The following is a 23,876-nucleotide window of genomic DNA, read 5'->3' on the forward strand; positions in this document are numbered from 1 at the left end:
ATCAAACTGAGAATTTTCTATCCATTAAATTTAATCAAGAAACTTTTCTGCATATTCTTATATTATGATTGGATTCGCTGATAGAGCACATGCATTCCAAACACCTACTCATAGTGAGATCAAATCTCAGGATTACTTATAGACCTTCACTGTAGTTACAGCAAAAATCTTGCAGCAGAATATATAACCCAAGGAGCTGTAGTATGTTGGGCTACATGAAAAGTCTTCCTTGAGATGATATTGGTCTACTTTTGGGAGGCCAGCCTATTTTAAGGGCCAACATATAGCAGGTCAAGAATTCCTCCTGCTCTGAGTTTTTACAGAATTTCAGTGGAAGACCCTCAAACATGCCTAATTGAATTACATGACCTTCAGTCTGTCTCAGACTTCTTTTGTCTGTTTCTAAAACAGTATATTTATATATTGGGTGTGATTAGGAGAATGGATTACCAGATAAGGATATTGTAAAGAAGTGTGATTTTCTGGATGCATAGATCCATACCTTACTTCAGTCAACTTTCAGTGTACACTGAAATCTATTTTGATCTATCTGGATAATAGGCATTAATTGCAATGAATCATATCTTTGTATATATTATGCATACAGCCTACCAAGGACTCTTAATGAGAACACTGTTTGAGGTAAAGCTGGCTATTCCAAAGGAAAATATACTCCTCAACCACTGCAATTTAGGGTGGAGATACTGACAATTACAAATATGTAGATTTATATTGTTATTTTTCCATAATAGCATATTGAGTTGGATACTGCTGAAAATAAAAAAACCAAAACAGTAGGTCAACTACAGCTTTTGATGTATTTTTCTTACTAGGCTTATATTACCTTATGCTAATGTTTCCTTAGTATTTTTGGTACAAGAGATAATTAACAAGTTACTTTTGTGCATATATGTATATTTCTATGCAGTGATTAGTGGCTTATATATGATGAACTGTTTACTAAACACTTTATCTGTGATGTTTGGATGCATTTCATGGATGTCTAACATTACTATTTAAGCAAGATTATGTGATGCAGGTGTGCCTTAAATGATGCTTGTTGTATGCTTTGATCCTACAGTGAATTTTGTACGGACAGCTCACTTTATCTACCTGTAGTTCTACAAAGGTCACTGCAGGATTTGGACAACTAAAGGTCTCACTTTGTAATCTTGCATAATTAATTATTATTACCATCATTTAAAATTGGGTAAATGAAAGGTAAAATTATTTGTTCACAATCACACTCAGCTTACTTATATTTTAAAAATATAAGTGCCTGATAGATTGGGGCCTACATCAGTGGCAGAAATGAGCTATAAATTTGCCTTTTAAATAAGATCTAAATTATATATATCAAAACATAAATTTTCATGGGTGTATATAGGAATATAATTTGGCCCACTGTAGTGTTTGTAGTTGTTAATACACAAACATATGGATAGCAAATAATTCCATAGGATGGTCCAACTTCAACTCCACTGTGGTCAGTCTGATTGCAATAGAGATTAATTTGGCCAGTGTATCTTTTGTTGGCTTATTACAGTATAATTCTAACCTTTTTTTTAGGTTTAATAATATTTTTCTTTACTTTTAGAAAAACTGCAAGTTAAGCAACATAACATGATTGATTACATTTATACTTAAAGGTAGCTGGCTGTTATTGTAACTAAAAACTGATTTTTTAACTCAGGCCATTTTTAAAAAAAGAACACTATTAAGCAAACTTTTATAAAATATATCATAAAAACATGAGTACTGGTAACATCATGTTTGGATATTTGGTCTCATTGTCATGTGTTTTTTCTATGCAAGCCTGTCATCCGCAGCTTGATCCATCTGATTTTTGTGTATTAGTTTTAACACTGGGCATATGGTCCAATGATTTACATAAGTCATGATGTTTGATAATTTAAGTATTTTTCCTCGACTTCTGAGGTGCTAAAATATGTCAGTAACAGGCACGTGCCAGGCCCGCAAGTCCTCCAAGTGCTCCTAGGCCATCATGACCAGCCAGTAGAGCAGCCCGGTCTGGTCCTGGGTCCTGCACTGCTGGTGTAGGCGCATCTGCAGGGCCCCAGCCAAAGCTGGGGGTGGCATTGATGGTGCATCCCGGCTGCCAACTGGGGCCTCTGCTCTGTGTGCAGCTGCAGGTCCTACAGAGCCAGGAGAAAATGTTTGTTTGTGAATTTGCAACATTTCTAAGATGAGATGTTCTGTACCAGGAGACTCTGCATTGCCTGATCTCAGATCGGGGGTCATGCATGCTCAGGTGCCCACGGGCCATAGTAAGATGAGTGGGCAGGCCCTGTCCCAGTCAGCTGCCAGCTGAGTGCCCCATCCCCGCTTTCTCTGCAAGGGATCAGTGGGCCACTAGGTGCTGGCCACAGGCAGCCTGCCTCTCTGGACCCATTCCCAGGCCAGGACAAGCCTAGCTCCTGGCAGTACCTGTTGCTATGGCTCCAGAGGGACTTCCCCTGCTCCCTTCTCCTCCTGCAGGCCAACCTGTCTCCTATGCTGCTGCCAAGCCCACAGTGTCCAGGCTTGGTGGTGGTGGGGGCCTCCCAGCTAACTGGGAAGTCAAGCTGGTGGCATCTCTCCCCTCCCTCCAGGGGTCCTCTCTGGGGAGGTACCCTGGAGCCAGCTCCCTCATGTCAACTCTGTGCCCTGAGCATGCCTCTGCTGCAAGTGTCTTGGGCGCACTACGAGGAGTTGTTTGCAGGGACTGAGGGGTGCCCAACCCACTTTGCCATGCTGCTGCTGATTGCCATGGTGCCCTGGGCACACTTGTGAACCTGGCACAGAACCCTGAGCTCCGACAGTGCAGAGGGCAAGCCTGCTCTGTCCCGGTAACCTCTGCTGCCACCTGGAGGGACTGCCTGTGGTTGCACTACACATCCTTGCCCCTCGCAGCTGAGAAGGACATCGCTGCTGGCCTTGGCCTTGGCATGTGAGAGGCCTGTTTTTGCCTAGCTCCAGGGGCACAGGCTGCACAATAAGGTTTTGCATTGTGTCCCACCTCCCTGCATGCTGCCTCTGGGGGCCAAGGGGAGCACAAATGGGTCAGGCAGGGTGTAGGGGGTGAGGGCCAGGAGGGCCCTCCTCCCAGTGTGGGGGTTTACCAGGTGGGTGTGGCAGCTGTGCCCAGCAGCCCAAGTCACTACCCACTGGTGGTGAGGACATGTGGCTCCCAGTGGTGTACTGGGGCACCAGGGTTCAGCATCTGGCTGCCCAGACAGGGGCCTCCTCCAGGGAGAAGCTGGAGCTTCTGGTGAATGGCTGTGCCATGGCCAGCCTGGCCTCTTGGGTGGGACTGAGCATGTGGAGCTGGCAGGGCAGGTGCTGGCCTGAGCTCCTAGAGCTGCTGCAGGAGGCCAGTGTGGGACAGCATGGCAGGATGGGCTCCTGGTGGGCCAAGGGACCCTCCCCCATTGATGCATCACCATGGGTACCAGGTTGCAGTGGAGGCTCGAGCAGGCTGCCTGTGCTGGAATAGAAGGCATAGCTCTGGCTAGGGTCCCAGTGTGTGAGGATGTCATTCACACCCTGGGACCTCTCCTCTACACTGGACTGGCAGTCAACTTTGTGCCTCCCGCTGCCCAGACCCTGGCTGCCCAGAAGCAGGCCCCTCCTGGGCCTGGGCTAACGTGCAGTTGCACCTCCACTGGTCAGGAGTCCCTGCCCCAAATCCTGTCCCTGGTCTCCCACCACCCAGCCTCCCTGCCTGCACCCAACTCCATTGCCCCAGCTTGCCCCAGCACTGGTGTTCATTCATGTAGCATCTTCCTGCTATTATAGCTCATGACATACAACAAAGCTTATAAATAGACAATAAATTCAGGTTACATTCAAATTAAACTTGCTTCACAGGAAACTAATTCTGGCATTTTCTAACTTTTTTTTGCATGGCATTGCAACCGTCATGTTATTCCAACTTAATTTATTTGTGTGCAGTTGTTCATAGAATGGAATAAATCATAATGGACGTGGTGTCATGAAGTGATTATTATTCACTTCAACAAACACAATACCTAGTAGGACAGTTTAAATACAAGAAAGGTTGAGAAAGCATTGATGATGAGATAAGCATTGGAAAACATTGTGAAAAGATTTGAAGTACAAGGACGAATTTGGAAGAAGACTGGTAATCCTTGCTGTGTAAAACATGTTCTAAGTATGACATGAAAGAGCACCAACTGTCAGCTCTCAAAGCCATAATGGAGAGACAGTTGTGAAGGCAGGGGAGAGGAGGAGTAGTGAGAGTAAGGAAGAGGAATGAGAGAGGGGATTTGCAGAAAATAATTCAATTGATATAGAAAGCTGATGAAAGGAACAAAGAAAATAAATATTATGATACAGCAAAAGAAGGGAAAGATGATTCTAGCATGACATTTTGGCTCTAATGGATGGGGAAAGGGCATAAACTTCTGTGATAAAAATCATTTTCTCTCTTTCCTGTGTTTGTACATCATGTAACACAACTGGACCCTGATCCACAACTGAGCTCCTAGGCGTGATTGCAACATAAATAATAATGATGAAACAGTAGGGTCATAGCGTTGTTCTAGTTATGATAGTCCAGGGAACATGCAAGCAGCAAGGTGTGTTTAGCTGTATCTTTTACTGAATCAACAGTATAGTTGGGAGAGATATTAGACTAGCTTTTGGGTGAAAAGTGCTATTCAAGTCTGGGAAAGAAATGAAGCAGGCAAGTCAGACTCACTGAGGGTGAGTTTATTATGTACAGATGATGATCTACATACAGATTTAGGTGCAGAGACAGAAAGGAAAGGAAGAGGTGATGTGTACTAATGAGAGAGAGAGTACATGTGAGAGGGTACATGTGCGTGTGTGGTGGCTGATAACAGAACAAGGAGCAATTGTCCCAAGCTGCAGCAAGGGAAGTTGATGTTAGAGATTATGAAAATTTTTCCACTGGGAGGGTAGTAAAGCACTGCAACAGGTTATTTGAGAGGTTGTAGAGTCTCCATTCTTAGAGGTTTTTAAGACCTGCTTAGACAAAGCTTTGGCTGGGATGATCTAGTTGGGGATGGTCCTGCTTTAAGATGACCTCCCGAGGTCCCTTCCAACCCTAATTTTCTATGCTTCTATGCTTCTATGTGTATGTGTATATGTGCATATGTTTGGGTGATGTGATTATTGGAGACTTATGGCCAAGACCCTAGGCTGGAAGAAACTAGCGGGAAATCTGTCTAAATCCCATTAATTCAATTAGTTTAGGCCAAAAATTTTGGTTTTGTTAACAAAAAGTTTTCATAAAATGTAACCAGACCACAGATACTTGCTTCTAAAAAATAATGGCTTGTTTTGAATATAATGATACATATTGTGATGGTATTTTGTGATGGTATTTTGAATATGAATAGAGCAATTCTGTAACAACAGCAAGGCCATCATGCTACAGAGCATGACCTAACCTCTGTATTAAAAGGGTTTACCCTAAATTGCCTCCTGTGATGTTTCTCACATCTTACTCTTAAGCAGCTGATATTTTACAGTATTTGAGGAGAGGTATTGAACTAAGTGGGCCAGTGGGCTGATCCAGTCTGGGAATTCCTGTGCTTCAAGTACTAGTAATTGACACTGGGTGCAGTTAAGTGGCTGAAATGGTAAGAAGAAAGCTCTCCATTTAATATTATTTTGGTTTCAATGAGCAAAAGATGTAGGGAGATTAGTATCTCACAGTATCTCTTAACAGTGATGATGATTGTCTTCCTTGGGTATGCAGACTTAATATCATTATGGCACCCTTTGTTATACTTTCATCTGTATTTGTTATTAAGCATCTAGTCTATGGCCTTTCATCACAGTATCACATAACACCAGAAAACTGAACATGCATGAGAGGCCGGCAAGCTGCACAGACCTCAGGGAAACAAAGGTTATGCAATAATCTTTCTTCCAAGTCACAATCAGAATTTCTTTTTTATCTTTTGATCCCCTCTGACAAGCGTTCTGTTACCTCCGCTTCCCAGAGGAGGTACATGTTGCCAGCACCATTTTCTCTTTGTTTTGCTGGGAAGGAATCACTTTTTCTAGCAGTGGAGTTACAATTCAGAGCTTTGTCTGAATGATAGAGCTCACATTAGCAGAGAAAAAGAAATCACCAGATTTGAACAGTAATAACCTCACTGTCCTTAGCAGTTCATAGGATTTTCTCTTTTCTGTTAAAATCAGATAATTTGAAAGCAACACTACTTTCTACAAAATTTTGATTCTTCAAGTCTCTGGATTTAATTCCTGAAACAATCCTTTATGTGCAGGGTCAAAACCTGGACTGATGGATTTAAATGGTAAAATTCCTAGTGATTTAATTAGGACTGGGATTTTGTCAGATCATAATGTTTAGCAGCTAACTATCTGAGAGAAAAGACATCTCTTCTTCATCAGAGACCTAATATCTATAGGTGAGTGATTCTCAACCAAGGTTTGTGGCACCCTGGGGTATCTCAGGATCCTTTCAGGGGTGTCTTGGAGTGCCATACAATGTTGGTAGTGTTAGGTGTGCAAACATGATTCACAAGATAAAACCTAAAGATGTCCAATAAGAATATATAGCATCAAAAACATTCTGACATGTTGTCTGACCTTTGTAACATAAAATGTGCACTACTTTTTTCTGTAGTGAAAAATGTGTGAAAATTAAGAGCTGGCATTTTCCAAAGGGTGCTTCAAGACTAACAAGGAATGTGTAAAAAGGTTGAGAACGCGTTCTATAGACTTATAGAACTTATGCCTTTTACCATTAATGCATGCATACTTTTGTTGGAACAGAGTGTATCTACCTCTATACAAATAGTTAATAAATAGAATATAATTCCTGGGCTTTGTAGGACCAATAAAATTTGTGCGCCGCAAATGGCTTCCTCTGGCTGCTCTTTACATCAGCCCTTAAGAGCTTCCTTGGCTGCATTCCTTGACTTATATTCGTTTATAACTCTGTAAACTCTGTGAACTACGTTTAATCTGTCTCTTCCTGGCTCTCTGCCTACCTCCATTCCAAATGATTTCCCTATGTTATCCAGTTCTTGCTCTCACTACTTCTGGCTCTCCATCATCCTGGTTTTGTTTTTTACGTTGGTCCTCTCCTACTCCAGACTCACTTGGCTCAGTCTCATTATCCTTCTTCTCTTCTAGGTTTTCATCCTCTTTCTTTCTCTTTACATGCCTGATTCTCTGGTCTTGTTTCTTTCTTGCCATTTAGAAATGTTCTGCCCATAGTATTGTGTGTATCATTTCAGAGCCTCTGATAAGCAATATAGTTCCCCAGAGGCCACTTGGATTTCCCACGAGTGAAACAAGAAACTCTGGGAACAGCAATTTGGGACACAGAAGAGTGGGCTGACTTGGAGTTAAGAGGTCTCCACATGTGGTTGCTACAAGGCTGATGTGGCAGTCCACGCTGGGGTTTTCCTGTTCTGGATTTCTTGTGGTGTAAGACCAACTATTGCCCTAGCATACTTTGAACAGCCAGAGGGATAAAATATTTGAGGAGGATAGTGACTTGAAAGACTGGGTCTTTTTGGTATTTCTATCTAATAGGTACTTTTGCTGTCCCATTACTGTAGTATCTGAGCAACTTATAATGGTTAATGCAGCTACCTTAAAAAAAACACAGTGAAGTAAAGAAATAGTGTTATTTCCATTATATTCCCTTCTTCACAGAGGGACTCAAACTGCTTACCAGCCCACTGGGCAGCCTTAGAAATAAAGAAACTCACTGTGGGTGACTTATTCATTGTGGATAAAAAAGAAACCTTGTCCTTCCACTAACACTCTGCAATGCAGTACAATGTTTTCCATACCTCACAATTTGCTCGTTTTTAAGAACTGTCTTAGATTAGCAGTTCTTAACTTTTTTAGACTCAAGGCACCCATTGGAAAACACCGGCTCTTAGCTGTCACTCTTGTTTTGACTGCAGAAAACATGTAGAGCAATTCTTCTGTTGCAAAGCACTCAGAAAGAACACAACAGGTCAGAATATCGTTAACACTATGGCTTCCCGTTTGAAATCTCTGTGTTTAATTTGTGAATCATGTTTGTACACCTAATAGTGCTAACCCTGTGTTGCATCCTATGGCACCCTTGAAAGGATCTCAAGGCTGTGGCTTCCTGGTTGAGAATCACTGTCTCAGATGAGGGCTCTCCAACTTCTTAGTGGTTGGGGGTGGCACCAGTAGGAGCTATACACCAGTGGGGGCCACGCTCCTCCTTACCTCCCCACTGCTTGAGTGGATGACTCCCTGCTTGCCCCCATAACACCACACTGGTGGGCAGGTGCCCTCCTCTTACTGCTGTACCACACGTGTGGGTGGGTGGGTGGGTATGTGACCCTCTCCACCTCCTTGGAACCCATGGCCCCATGCCATGGGTTCCCCCAGCACTACAAACTGCGTTGTGCTGCAATGCCCTGCCCTGCCCCACCCTGTGGAACAGGGGAAGGAAGTGAAAACCAAAGAAGTGTGGGGAGCCTGGAGACCCCGGCTGCAGCAGCAGCTAGAGCTATGAGGGGAACAGTGGCCAGGGGAAACCCAGGGGCTACAGATTAATCCTTTGTGAGCCACCAGTTGGACAGCCCTGCCTTAGATCAATAGAAGAAGGTTGGTGGAGGAATAAAGTGGAAAGCCTGGGACTATTATTTACAACAGGATCTTCAAAGCACCGTAAATAATTAGGTATGCAAATTGCAATGAAATTCAGAGGGAATTGGTTGCCTAATTCTCTTAGGGTCTTTTGGAAATCCCTGCCAAGTTTTATATACAACAAATTGACCCAAGGACAAGACATTTTCTTAGCTTACGAGAACTGTATTAAATAAATCCAGTTTCACTGCAAATGGTAGGAGTAATCATAGGCAGCTGTTTGTTAGTGGCTAGCTCTTCTATCCCAGCAAAAGGGTTTACCCCTTCAGTGATTGCTCTGTTGAGAAATATAGCAATATTCTTTAAGTTTTTCCAAAGTAAAAATTGATGGTATCAGAACTGCTTTTCCCATCATTGAGGAGGTGTTTCCTTTTGCCTGATTTCCTGCTGTTGCTAATAATATTACTCTTTAAAAAAAAAAATTAAATGAACTCAGCATTTGGGGCTGCTGGGATGATTTCAAAATTAAATCCCACCACTCACACTTGATTCATTTCCAACTAAATTACTCAAAGATTGTATTCCTAAGACAATTCCTTAGTGACCAGAATGATTCGTTCATTTTCTGGCAACAGGTGTTAAGTTGCTTACTTTGAAAATAGATACAATTACAATCAATTGTTTAAAACAAATAAATAGACTCGGCACTGGTTCCAGAGGCATAGGCTGAGGCCTGATTAGTCAATTTTCTTGGACATTCTTGAACAAGAACTTGTTTTCTCAGTTGTATCAGCATTTAATATAATCACTGTGAGGAATTTCTTGTGGACTTCATGGGTCTTCAGAGGGTTAAGGCAGCATTAGTGAAATCTTTCAGCCATTGACTGATGATGCCACAATTGGGTAGTTCATATTCATTCTTCTGGACTCAAGTGCTACTTTGGGCAGAGCAAACCATGCCATTTTGAAATGCCCCAGCAGTTGTGCTGCATTGTCTGACAAACTGTTTAAGGGGCTTTGTCAAGGTCAGACAGAGCTTTCATTGTGCTAGAACTGCATTACTGGACTATAGCATTTGTGACTAAGTTTTATTCTACTCTGAGATGTGAAGAGGGATAAAATTTAATCTAAAACTTTTGCACTTATATTTGCATGATTATCATGTATGCTTTTTGTTAGTTGAACTGAATTCAGCAAGGCTGGGTGGTGTTCATCCCACGCCTATCAAGGAAGTAGCTGAAGGAATTTCAGCAAGAAATTGGTCAGCCTGACTTCAATACTTGGGAAGTTAATAGGGCAAATTACAAAACATTCATTTTTATAATTGAGTCAGCAGGGACAACAGGGATGATGAGGGGGTGATCACTAATTGCTGACATAGATTTGTTAGGAGCCAATCATAGCAAACCACTTTGATTTCCTTCTTTGACATGGTAAGTAGTTTGGTGAAAGAGGTGAACCTAGCAGGTATAATACACCTGGGTTTTAATAAGGTTTTTGTCTCAGTTCTGCTGAGAGCAAATTATGATGCTCGTGGCTCACTCAGGTTAGGCTATGGGACCAGGACAGTTCGAGTTAGTAAGGTAATGCACAGGTGAGACTGGAACTAGGACGAATGGCATCATGCTGGTCCTAAGTTTGGTAATTTTCCATATGACACCCTTAGCTGTAATGAATAGAGTGCTGTGTACACCCCCACGTGCTGTGTGCAGAGCCCTGGTGTGCCGGGTGCACTACCCCTATAAAGGGCTTTAACTGACAGAAACTGGCTGAGTGAGTGGGGCTCGGGGCGCGTGTGGCTGGTTTTCTGTGCGTTGGCGAGGGTACACTTGTGAGAGGGCCTGTAAGGTTTGATAAAGAGACAGTGACTGAGGAGACCGAAAGAGAGTGCTAGCTTGTGGGAGCGGGTACAGATCCTCTGCAGAATCTGGGTCCTCTGCGAGGAGCAAGGATCCCGGGAGCAGCCGGAGACTGCTCCTCAGCACACCACTACTCTCAGTCAGAGGTTGGCTCCCTGACATTTTTCCCGTCAGGTGCATAAGGACTTTGGTAGCGGCCTCACTGAGTAGTTGGTGAGTATTCCCCCATACCTTGGGAAGGAATACTTCTGTGGGCTATCTTTCTGTCATATATCCTTGTAAAAGGCCACTGACCGGTAATAGGGTAAGGTAAGCCCTGGCACTGGGTCTGAAGAGGCAGATAGAGCCGACGACGGCGGCGGTCCAATAAATATCTCAAGTGATTGTTGTCTCTTTGTCCTGGTTATAGGATTTATAGAATTTATGCTTAGTGTTAATTGTTACTGTTGTTCTTTATATGTTTATTACTAACAAAGTAGTGGCTCTTTTGTGTTTCTTTAATAAACTGTTTCATTTGTGTACCACAAGCCTTCCTCTTAGTGATTTTTAATTAAACTGGTGAAAGGGCCAAGATCCACCTTACCTTTCGGGGAGAAATCTGAGGAGAAACGGTTGTTTAAGCCAGCTTCGAGATTTGGTTTAAAAAGGCACAATTTTCCCCCAACAGTCCCACATTGAATTCTTGTAAGTAAGCTGGGGTAGGTTGAGGAGATGGAATTAATCCATCTAACTGAACAGCAAGAGGCTTCCTGGGCCATCAGTTCCAGTCTCCTACATTTGTAGGTAACCATTTACTGTTACTGGACACTCGGAGAGGACCAAGACAGTAGAGCCAGGGTTGGATGAAAAAGAGTTAGAGCTGGATGTCACCCACATACTGATGACGCCTCACTCCAAATCTCCATATGATCTTGCCCAGTGGCCTCATACATGCATTGAACAGTGGGAATGACAATATGGACCCTTGGGGGGAGGGTGGGGAAGGAAAGATTCGGAGGGGAGAACAAGCACTTGGACATCACCACCGTCTGAGATCTCCCAGTTGGAAAAAAAATGATCCAATTTAGAGCAGTCCTGCAAATACTTACCAAATCATACAAATGCTTTATCACCTCATGATCAACTGTACCAAAGGCTACTGAAACATCTAGTAAAATGAGCATGGCACAATTTCTCCTCTAGATCTCCAAGTGAAGATCACTGACAAAAACCACAAGCGCAGTCTCCCTGCTATATCCAGTTTGAAAGCCAGACTGACAAGTGTCCAGATTTCTGATCATGTCCAGATGTGCCCAGGCCTGTCAGACAACCAGCTGTTCAATGACCTTCCCCAAAATGGAGAGGCTGGAAATAGGGAGATAGCTGGCTGTGGAATCATCATCAAGAGATGGTTTCTTGGGTAGGAGCTGGATAATCACAGCCCTATGAATGCCTGGCACCCTAAGTATCTGTAAAGTACCATTCACAGTGGTATGTAAGGACTTTTCTTGCAATAGCCTGATTTTTCCACTCAAGATGACCTACAATTTTGCACCTGCCAGGAAATACATGTGCTGTTGTACCTGGATAGATACTGAACCATTGTAAGAAGACATAATCAGATTCTGATCTAATTTAATTATTTACATCCAAAATAAAGTAATTGGCATATACAGTGTTGGCAGAACACAGCCACTTGAATATCTTGGCTTTATACCATTCTACTAAAGTCAGCTTCCTGGTCTCCTTGTCTTTTAGATTAGAACATAATTATTCTAGTGGACCTGTCTTGTATTTTTATACAAGAAACCCAGCCATATCTGATTAGCAGATCTAATCCTTTAATTTCCTGTCTCAAGAGGCAAAATGCACGTAACCTGTAGTACTAGCACTAACAACAAGAGTTTTGCTCAGTGTTTGCCATGTGGTACAAAGAGATGCATGCATATTTTGGAGAAAATATTGGGACCAGATCCTAGAAATCTTTCTCAGACCTCTTCCCTCCTTCAGGGTAGGGAGCAGGGAAGGGCTCTATTTGACCTCTTCCCTCATGGGGAAAAGGAGCTGGAAATAGTTTTGCTTCTTCTGTTTGCTCTAGAGAGACTCTGAAATGGGGATTCTCTCCTGTTTCAAGTTGTTGCTGCTGCTTCTCCAGTGATTTCTTACCTGGGCACCCCAGAAAGGGAGGAAGATAAAGAGGGAAAATTTTGCAGAGCCAGAGAAGTGGATGAGGTTTGAATTTGATGAAGAAAGCACAAAACGAACAATGTAGGAGTCTGTTTCTTTTGCTTCACAACCTGCCTCTTCTTTGCCCCAGCTTGAGTGCCCCAGCTTGATTCTGCTGTTTCTTATCAGCAAAAAACTGAAGGTGAACATTTGGCACAGTAGGAAGGAAAAATTGTTCCTTTGAATAACTATAGGGAAAAGTCTGAATGGGAAAAATCCTGAGTGGAATGAGGCATCTGCTCTTCCCATGATATCCTGTGCATACATGGCTGTGACAGAAGCTCCTGTCATCTCTTAATCTGCACCTGTATTTTTCAGCTTTCCCTTTTTGTTGTTGTTTCCAAATGCAGAGTGATTTAATCTAATGTGATTCACAGGCTAGGGATTCCAGGTGCACCCAGAGATTCAGATGTCCACTGGCCAAGAGAAGGCACTGTGGTTGCAGACGTGGACATGCGTGATTCAGAAGAACCTGCTCCCTAGTATCAGATACTTCAAGGGAAAGTCTAGAAAATTCCAGTATGGACAAGTAGGGGATAACCAGCCGATCCTCTTCTAACCCATCATCCAGGCCTTGTCTCATCCTGGATAAAAGTGTGATGTTTGACTGTCTCAGCAAATACATCGTAAGTCACATATTTGAAAAGTCTAGTGTACCTTTCAACACAGACCAAGATGGTTGTAGGAAAGCCTAGTTTAGCCTGTGTTATTGTATACACTATTTGTCTACACAGGAAGATATATTCTTTATGAAAATAGTGACTGTTTTGTACCACTTAGACACATTAAGAAAAAGCTTGGGAGGGAAGGTGGCTTTGTGCCACCTTGGTGGGTCATAGGTTCTGGACAGTCGGGAAAGCTAACTCAGCCACTCAATGTCAGAGTAAATTGGAACTGGTCTGATTTATGTCAATATTTCCAGAGGGGCTGTGTCATGATTCAAAATTCCCAAAGGGTGACATATTGTTTGCACATGATCTTCCATCCTCAGCCTTCCCACCCAGCAGACAATTCATACCAGCAGACGTTCATATTCAAGTGGGGCAGTGTAGAGTCATGGACATTCCTGCACCCCCTTGTTTCACACCCTTGGACAATTCTCCCATTTTGAAGTAGTATCTTGAAGGTCAGAACTGGTCCATCATTTTTTAATATGACAGTTTCATAGTTTCATAGTTTCATAGTTTGTAGGGTTGGAAGGGACCTGAGCAGATCATCTAGTCCGACCCCCTGCCATGGCAGGAAAGAGTGCTGGGGTCAAATGACCCCAGCTAGATGTTCATCTAACCTCCTCTTAAACACCCCCAGGGTAGGAGCCTGCACCACTTCTCTTGGAAGCTGGTTCCAGACCCTAGCCGCCCTGACTGTGAAGTAGCGCCTTCTGATATCTAACCTAAACCTACCCTCTGCCAGCTTGTGACCGTTATTCCTGGTCACTCCTGGCGGTGCTCGGGGAAACAGTGACTTCCCCAATGCCTGCTGATCCCCCCTGACTAGTTTATAACAGGCCACAAGATCCCCCCTCAGCCTTCTCTTTTGGAGGCTGAACAGGTTCAGGTCCCGCAGCCTGTCCTCATAGGGCCTGCCCTGTTGTCCCTTGATTATACGAGTGGCCCTCCTCTGGACCCTCTCGATGCCGTCGACATCCCTCTTGAAGTGCGGCGCCCAGAACTAGATGCAGTACTCCAGCTGCGGCCTGACCAATGCCGCATAGAGGGGGAGGATCACCTCCTTGAACCTGCTCGAGATGCATCTGTGGATGCATGCCAAGGTGCGGTTGGCCTTCCTGACTGCCTCTCCACACTGCCGGCCCATGTTCATCTTGGAGTCAATGATCACTCCCAGATCCCTTTCCGCCTCCGTGCTGACAAGAGGGGAGTTCCCCAACCTGTAGGTATGATGCTGGTTGTTCCTCCCGAAGTGCATCACCTTGCACTTGTCTGTGTTGAAACCCATCCTATTCTCGTCCGCCCACCCTTGTAACCTGTCTAGGTCAGATTGTAGCCTGTTGCATCCTTCCAATGTGCCCACATCCCCCCACATCTTAGTGTCATCAGCAAATTTGAACAGGGTGCTTTTTACCCCCTTGTCCAAATCGCTGATGAAGATGTTGAACAGTGCGGGCCCGAGGACCAAGCCCTGGGGGACCCCACTGCCCATGTCCTTCCAGGTTGAGAAGGACCCATCTACTACCACCCTCTGGTTTCTTCCCCCCTTCTCCTCTCTTCCCCCCCTCTTCCAGGATTGGAAACAAAATAGGATGGAATGGGGGGAGGAGGGGGGAATACAAAGACAATGTGGGCGTAAGACACTAGAGAATGGTTGTGCTTTATGCTCACTCAGCTCTTAAATGTCTTTAGTTTATTATTTCTAGTACTGGCAGGCAAATGTGGGGATGGGGAGTAGAATATGACAACCAATTTGAGGAATTCAACAACAAAAGTTTCTATTAACTGTGATTGCCCAATTTGCTAGACTCACTGGGAAGACTGCCTACATATCAAACAGCAAACAGGCTTAGGAACATTTAGAAAGCATCCCTCTCTTGTTAGCTTCTATAGGGCACAGGGCAATAGATATGTCATGTCTAGAATATCATTCCTACCAAGTAAATTAAATAAAGGTGTTGCCATAGTTCCTAGAAACTTCATTGGCATGTTTTGGGCCTGACTTCCAGCTAAAGGTTGCTCAGCACCTTGGGAATTCATCCCAATGACCCAGATTTTTACAGGCATTTAGATGATTGACTGCTATTACATTTTGGCATGTGTACCTGACCCTGTGAGACAGGGAGCTTCTTCTGCAAGTTACTGAATACCCACAGCACCCTAAGTACTCCTGTAAGATTATTTTATTCATTAGGTTAGTTTAATTCCCAAGCAATGAGATCTGAGTGGAGATAAAGAATGACCATTCTCCAGTGTTTTACACCTACTTCGTATTCAACTCTGCAGATGTAATGACTACACAAAATGTAGCAGCAAATCAGACCCTAAATCTCTAATCTAACCTTTTGTGTTTATATGCTAGCTACTTGGCATAGGTTACAGTCAGGAGGGTTTTACTTTACACAGTGTATTTCTATTTTATTACGTTATGCTGCTAGTAAAATCTTAGCATTTAATTGAACATGGTGGAGTTCCAGAACTCATTCCTTTTGTTTGTTCTTTGCAGTATAGTTTAGCTGCACATAGTTAAGTGATTTAGTAGCTCATTTAACTTTATTGCATTCTGCACCTGGGGTTTTCCTGGAATGCAGAGGCTTGGTCTCACTGAGTAATTAAAACTTTAATGGAGTGATTGAAACAACCACTAATGTAAGGTGGGAAAGGAGTGGGGAAGTCAAAAGGGTTGTTATAAATCATGGGGAAATGTCACCATGACACGTGTGTACATAAAATCTAAGCAAGAATTGTGGATTTAGCATTAAGTACATAACCATGGGCTCAAATGTTGGAGAAAGGAAAAGCACGAAACGTTTACATTTTTAGCAGTAGTTTGTTCAGTTCTTTGCTTTTTAAGAAATGACAGTGAATCAAAGGACCTATGTTTGGTTATTAGGGCATACAGTCACTTTAATAAGCTACTCTCTCTGTACTGTATTGTAATTGTAGCACATTGCAATGGAATCTGATGCATCTTCTTGGTTTCCATGGCGTTTAAGGGACTAGTACAATAAGACATGTTGCAGACATGGTCTCAGAAAAGGTGCATTGAGGGCCTTGCCACATGTTATTCCTAGGAGACATTAAATGCATTTAAAATCCTAGTGTCTGAAGGGTCCTATAGTGTAGGGTGGCTGCTTTGACACACTGTAATTACAGCAATTTGGAGTAGACTAAATTAATTGAGTGTCCTAGAGCGTGGTAATTACCATGCTCCAGCAGACTCCAGAATCATGTGTATCAGTGTCCCCATGCTGAAAAATGGCAGCAGGGTGATTTAACCTAAAGCTCATTCAATTCACTTAGTTCAAAGTATCCTGTTGCAATTTTTCAGTGCGGGGATGCTGATACATGTGCCACTCCTGGCACTCTTAAATAGCACGGTTCTCAGGGCTGTGCTAATTAAAGTGCCTCCCCTGCCTTATGGAGCATGTCTATAAATGAGCGTTCAAGTAGTAAAATGTGCTAAGTACCATTGTAGCATAACAAAGTTAGGACTTTTCCAGCAAGGAACATCTCCAGATCATATTACTTCATATGTGTTGAGCTAAAATCTGAAGGCTCCACAGAGGTAATGCAATCAGGAGACTGGTGGGTTGTAGGGAAGGCACTGTTTGTCAGTCCCAGCCCCATTCCCCGCTCCCCTCTCCACTCCACGTCAGAGTGGGCCCCGGTGTGGTGCAAAGACTGGGATGGATGAACAGCTATTTGTTGGTCCCAGCCTCTGCAGTGCACTGGCAGTGGTGTACCTAGTGGGGAGAGGCAAGAGTGGTGACTGCTGTAAGCGCTGACTTGGGGTGGATGAAAAAAAGTGGTTGTTGCTGGCAGCTGTGAATCTGCAATTGCAAATGTGCAGGCAACCAGAAGTCACCACTTCTGCTTTGCCTGGGGCACCCAGGCACATCCCTACACTGCTGTACATTGGAATCTTCTATGGCTCTGGTGCTTAGGATGCATTTTATTTAGCTCATAGTGTTACTGTGTGACTGCTCAGAAAACATTCTCACTGTGTACTATGAGCTAAATAAAACATGTCCTAAGTATAACGGGCAACAAGACTCTGAAAGAGCTGTGTGTGATGCTATATAATACCTATCCACAGCCTAGGTATAATTCAGTCCTCAAAGTGCATGGTTTAAATGGGAGTTGCATATGCATATCAGAGGGCAGAATTTGACCTGATGCCTAATTCATTGCTATTAGCCCACAAATTTATAAATAAAAAATATTAACTTCCATAAACCTGAGTACAAAGGGCACATAGACCCAAAACAGCTCAGAACTCACTAACCCCCGGGAAAGACTATCTATACTTTCTGCAGAATGGTGCAATGTAATGAAGATTTACAATAATCAGGAGCTTAAGTCACATTTACTGATGCTAGGAGCTGCAAGGTGCATCCCCTGAGCCAAAAAGAGCCACCTCCACTGCAGACTTATGGCTGCTGGAGAGGACAGATTGTTTTAACAATCCCCTTCTTAGACAGTCTGCCAGAGTTAGGGTCTGCATTGAATCAACACATCCCCTGGCTGCCCTGGCCATAGCTTCTCCATTGTGGGGGCTCTATTAGGCTCCCAGATGCAAGAACAATCTTAGGCTCATTTCATCATGGTATTTCACCAATGGGAAACGTTCTGAGTGGACTTTCTACCTCCAGACTCCCCTTCGTAACCATAAATCTAGCTAAACACCATCTAACAACTCTCTGCTTTATTTTGTACACTAGCATTATGAGTTTCTATAGCTCCGCTCATCAGGCTGGAGAGGCCAGGACAAGTAAACGTGGGAACCAGTCACGGTGGCACCATCTCAAGTTGTATCCTCTCCCCATCACAACCTCTGCAGTAGTTAAGAGTTCAGAATTTAGCTGTCCATCTGTTTGTCCCTCTTCATAATCCAGGAATAAACACATTGCATATAATTTCTAGTCTTCAATTTTAGCATTGACAGGAGCCACTTTAAAAATACTGAAAGAAACAGTTGTGCAACTCATAATAAGAGCATTTTTGTTCTTGTTCTTAAGCCAATGCTTAAGTCCCATTAACTTAAATATTATGTGAGCATGTACTTAAGTTATTTTGTGCATATGGATGCGTATCTGAATTAGGACCAAAAATGGGAGACCAGACTTAACCACTTACACTTCATGATTTATACTTTGGCATTGTACCAGCCTGACTGTGTCTTCTGTTAACAAAAATGAACTAATTAATAATTTTTATAATGTTTAAAGAAACAATGGTGGTGACATACTTTGAACATTTCCATCATATGTGAAATTCTAATTTCCTAATTCAGACCTACCTAATTATTGCTTTCTGTGGATGGAATGATGGAGGGTGGTTCTGTCTCTGTTTATTGATGTGATCCTGGAGCCTGAATATGTAAGGCAGATTGATAATTCAGTTTCTTTTTTAAATAAATTATCTGTCTTCTGTACCAAAAAGTGTCTGCGATTTCTGCCTAATTTCTGGAGATCTGATTGTTATATTAGCAGGAAAGGAACTGGTTAATTTCCTTTTTTTCTTTAGCAGAAATAGAGAGTATTTTGTAGGAAATTACTATGAGTAACATACAACAAAATATTTTTTTCCCATTGTGCTGGAATGTGTCTAGAAGAGGGAAACTACACTTAAGAATTAGAAAAAATAAGGAAAAAAGGAAAATAACAACATGGGGCTGTCTGCAGTGCAACAAGGAAAACAAGAAAAACACCAGGAGAGGCATCCCAAAAATATGCTTTCTGCATGTGTTAAATATTTTAAAACATGACGCTTTTCCTTTCAAAAACAAGAGACCTACTGTTTTCACAAGTCTCTTATTTTTCTGAGGAGAATGCTGCATTCCAATCTTTGTAGGACACTTCATTTTAGTTATAGTGATATTTGATTGTGGTTACTATGACAAAAGACCGAGGAATCAGCATGTGGGTGGCTTGGATGAATGTGCGATCTATTTTTCCTTATAAGTAACATATCTATAAAAATCAGTCAGAGACCCATTCTTGCCATCTATTGTTGAGTTAGTGGTCCATGGTACTGAACATATGTAACACTTATAAAAATTTTACTGGTCATTTTTTTAACTACACTGTGGTGTATTTTGCAATTTTATAGGATGTTATTTAGCTCGTGTTTTCTTAACAATAATGTGTATTTACAACACTTAAAAGTTTCCTAACTAGTGTTGTAATGAAAAAATATTTGCACCTTTAACAAAGATGAGGATACACAAGTTTATCTGCTGAACACTGTGAGTTTCCATGTCCTGTTCTTTGAAGATACAAAACCTCATGGGGTTTCTGGGATACTATAAGAAAATAAAGCCACCAGGCTTTTTGGAATCAAGAGCTTCTCCTTTCTTACACCTGTGCCAGTTTATGAGGGTGGTGACAAAAATGAAACTACATTGTGAGCTATCACTAACTTGCTTAAAGAAAGGTTTAGTTTTCTTTGATTAGTTTCTCTGAATGCTTAGAGGCCCAAAGGAAGAGGATACACAAATGGAACTTCATTTAAACCTGAGAGACAGCCCTTATCTGAAGAATTTAAAGTTTGTCTAGACAAGGCAGACAGCGGCTGAAAGGGTTAAATCCACAAGAGCACCTAATGATTGTCACATAAAACTAGGCTTAGCAGAATTTGATTTGTATTTTTTAATAATTTCAATGAATAATATCGATGCTTATTCTGGTAATTTATTTTGATTATTATAGATTTAACTTTTCAGGATTTGTGAAATTATGGGCACGAGGGGTAGATAATTTGTTAATGACAGTATTATAGTGCAGTTTAACCTCCCTCTATGACAGACGTTAACTACTGTAGGACTTCTGCCAGCTGAGTGGCAGAGCTGCCATCAGTCTTGGTTCTGCTTGCCCGTAACTCCCTCTTCCATTTTGTCTTCCTCATCCTTTGTTCCCAGTCTCCTGGGGCTTGTGGGACTTGTCAGCACAATCCTGTAGGACTGCTCCCCATGTCATCACACACTCCATCAGCCATCATTTTTCTTACACCACCTTTCTATAAATTTTGATGATTAATGATGGAAATATTTTTGTCAGTCTGTGAGTGTGAGGTAAACATCAACATTTATTAATGTTTATGATGAAAACTGAATCCTGCCTAGCCTACATTAGCCTGGTTGCATTAGTTCAGAGCATTTGTAATAGAGCATGCAAAGTGAGCACCTGGGTTGCTCTAGGCTGGTTTAAATGGTTGTCCAAAACCCCCAGCATATAATAGAGAAGGCTTGAAGGGAAGTAGTTGTCTGGAAAAGAGAAGGATGCCTTGTGCTGTTGATAAGGTGAGAAAGATCCTTGTTACCTTGGTGTAACAGGGAACCCTAGCCCTGTTACTAGGAAGAAAGGTGGCCCCTTTAAATACAGAACTTTCCAGGCTCGGTTCTCCAGTCTAGCAGGGGTTAAGGATTGAGCCTGGCTGGCTGGTCAGGTGACTGGAAGGGACAGATCAGAACCATATAAATCTCAAGAGGAGAAGGCCAGGGGAGGTGGCAGAGAGGGGGACTCCTGATGACTATGAAGAAGCTGCAGCAGCCTCCTTGGGAAGAATGCGACAAGCTGGGAGACAAAAGCCCAATTGCATGTAAGCAGGCAGTTTGCCTCTCCTACCCTTATTTTCTTTATATGGCCACAGGAACCTATTGTTTATGTTTAATGTTAAGGCCAGTGGTTTATGGCTGAGGCTGTAGGGGAGGAGGAGCCCTCATTAGTACTGAGGAGTGCTGTGATAGAGGGCTCAAGAAGCCCTGTACACTAGGGGTGCAACACTAGGGCCACGAGCCCAGAGTTGCTTGAAGGGAAGGTAGGAGCCTTGCAGCTGGATCCTAGTGGGTGGACTTAGGTGAATGGCTTTAACTACAGAAAGAGAAGCAAAGCCGGAGGAGGCTGAGGCCCCAACAGCCTGGCATCACAGGGGCGCAGTGTAGAAGGGCCAGTAGGCCTGGTGTTGTGGAAAGTATGAAATGGAGGGCCATGAGCCTGAGTGGGTTAAAGAGCTAGAGCTTCAGAGTCAAGCCCTGCTTAGTGAGTTTTGATTGATAGGCCTAGTTAGAGAGAAAGGGGATAAGGCCACAGCAGCTGAGACCCCAACATAAAGAGAAAATTATAAAAACATCTGTGAGGCATGGGGCATGTCAAGGCAAGGTTGGAGTATGCATTTTGCCTTTAAAGCAACGGCTCATTATCCTTCAGGTGGTGAGCCTTAGGATCTGGGAACCTTTGGGTCAGTCTCCCTCTTTAAGAACCAAGTGACATCAAGTTGTGGCAGGAGAGCAAGTGGGGAAGCTGGTTCCCAGAGGGGGAGGAACATTTAGCAAGACTCACTCACCAGCTTTGACAAAATGCTGCCGGAGACAGCACCCTGTTACACCTGGATAAGGACATGTTCGGAAGAGTGATGGAACTGTTTGGCTTTTTGCTAGCAGAAGTGAAATTTGTGGCCCAGGGAGGGTTGAAGGCCACTAGGCAACCTGGAATCAACTGGGATGATGGATTATGGTGTCTGGGGAGGTCTATCTCATTGTTTTGTGTTTTGATGTCTTTTATTTGCCTTAGATAGAAACAACTTAATAGTCAGCTGAAAGGTCAATCTATCCTGCAAAAAGGGAAATTGAAGTGCTAAATTACCTGCTGCAAGAGGGAAACATACTCTAGAGCAGAAAGGTATGAACCCTGCAAAAGGTTCTATGATTCTAAACAAACACTACTAACATTGAATCCATGTTTATTAGGGGTGTGCGAAACAGCTGTGTTCTGATTTGACTTCCGTTTTGACAATTCAATGGAACAGTGTTTCATTTTGAGTTTTGTTTTGTTTCGAAAGCACTGTTCCGTTTTGTTTTGTTGAAACTGTTTTGCTGTTTCGATGCTATTTCAATGTTTTGCACAAAGGTTATTATGGAGAAACATAAAACACAGCAGGCAGGCAGATCAGGGGCTTGCCCACACCTCTGGGAGGACTCAGGCACAGCTTTTTGGCTTGAAGCCCTCCAGGAGGGCTTCCAGTGCTGTGCCTGAGTCCTCCCGGGGGTGTGAGCCCCCAATCTGCCTATCAGAGAAGCCAGGTGCTGTCACCTGGGACCAGCACAGGGAAGATCGCTGCTGCCACTGGTCCCAGGCAGAAGCACCTGGCTCCTCTCATCTGACAGGCAGATTGGGGGCTTGTCCGCACCTCTGGGAGGGCTGCTGGGACTGCGCTGGAGTCTTTTTGGAGGTATGGGCCCCTGATCTGCCTGCCAGATGACAGACCGGTGCTGGGCATAGCCCATGTCCAGCGTCAGGAAGATCATTGATGCTGCTAGCCCCAGGCGGCAGTACCCGGCTCCTGTCACCCAGCAGGCAGATTGGGGGCATGCACCCCTGGGAGGACTCCAGCACAGCCCCTGCAGCCCTCTCGGGGGTGCGGGGAGCCCTCAAACTGCCTGCTGGATGACAGGAGGTGGGTGCTGCCATCTGGGACCCGTGGGGCTGGGGCAGATCAGCTTGGGTGGGGACTGGAGTGGGGGAGGATCCCCGTACCAGCTGATCTGCACTGGGCCCCCACTTGGAGCTGGTTCCAGTGTGGGGTGGGGTAGATTAGCTTGGGCGGAGACCTGCCACCACAATCCCTGAGCGGGGGAGCGTCCCCGCACCAGCTGATTTGCCCTGCCCCGTACCGGAGCTACTCCAGGTGAGGGTCCAGGGCAGACTAGCTAGTGTGGGGATGCTCCCCAGTCCAGGGATTGCGGTGGTGGGTCCCTGCCTGAGCTGATCTGTCTTGCCCCCTACTGGAGTGGTTCCAGATGGGGGCCTGGGGCAGATCAGCTGGTGATGGGATGCTTCCCTGCCCTGGGGTTGGGCCAGCAGGTCCCTGCTTGAGCTGATCTGCCTTGGCTCTGCTGGACTCAGGTGGCAGCAACTGGCTTCTGTCAGCCAGCAGGCAGATTAGGGCCCACCGGCACCCCTGAGAGGGCTTCGGGGGCTGTACCAGAGTCCTCCTGGTGGTGCATGCCCATAATTTGCCTGCCGGGTAACAGGAGCCAGGTGCTGCCGCCTGGGGCCAGCGGCAGCAGTAATCTTTCTGGCACTGGGTGCAGGCTGTGACCAGCACTGGTCTGTCATTTGGCAGGCAGATCAGGGTCCCACACCCCTGGGAGGACTCCAGCACAGCCCCTGCTGTTATATCAATGCCCAGAAGGGGAGTGTAGAAAGGTGGCTCCCTGTTACAAATCCATGAGCCCACAATATAACTAGTACAATTTCAACCCTTCTGCCTTCAACAAATATTAATTATACAACTATATAGTTGCATGTGTTTGGAAACAGTTAAGTGAACTTTATGGGGTGTACTGATTCAATTCCACCACTGGTTCTGCACACCTCAGCTGGAGGGCAAGAGAGTAATTTTTTATCTTGTATTCTTTAATTGTGCCCTTCTGGCATACTCTGGGACCAAGCCGATCTGAAATTCAATGAGGTTAGCTATCAATAGATACAGAATGTACACTTCCAAGTATTATGTCTCTTAACAGTAGGATAACCTT

The sequence above is a fragment of the Crocodylus siamensis genome, chromosome 3 (genome assembly GCF_052110815.1).
Source record: "Crocodylus siamensis isolate JL-2025a chromosome 3, ASM5211081v1, whole genome shotgun sequence".
In the NCBI taxonomy this organism is placed as follows: domain Eukaryota; kingdom Metazoa; phylum Chordata; order Crocodylia; family Crocodylidae; genus Crocodylus; species Crocodylus siamensis.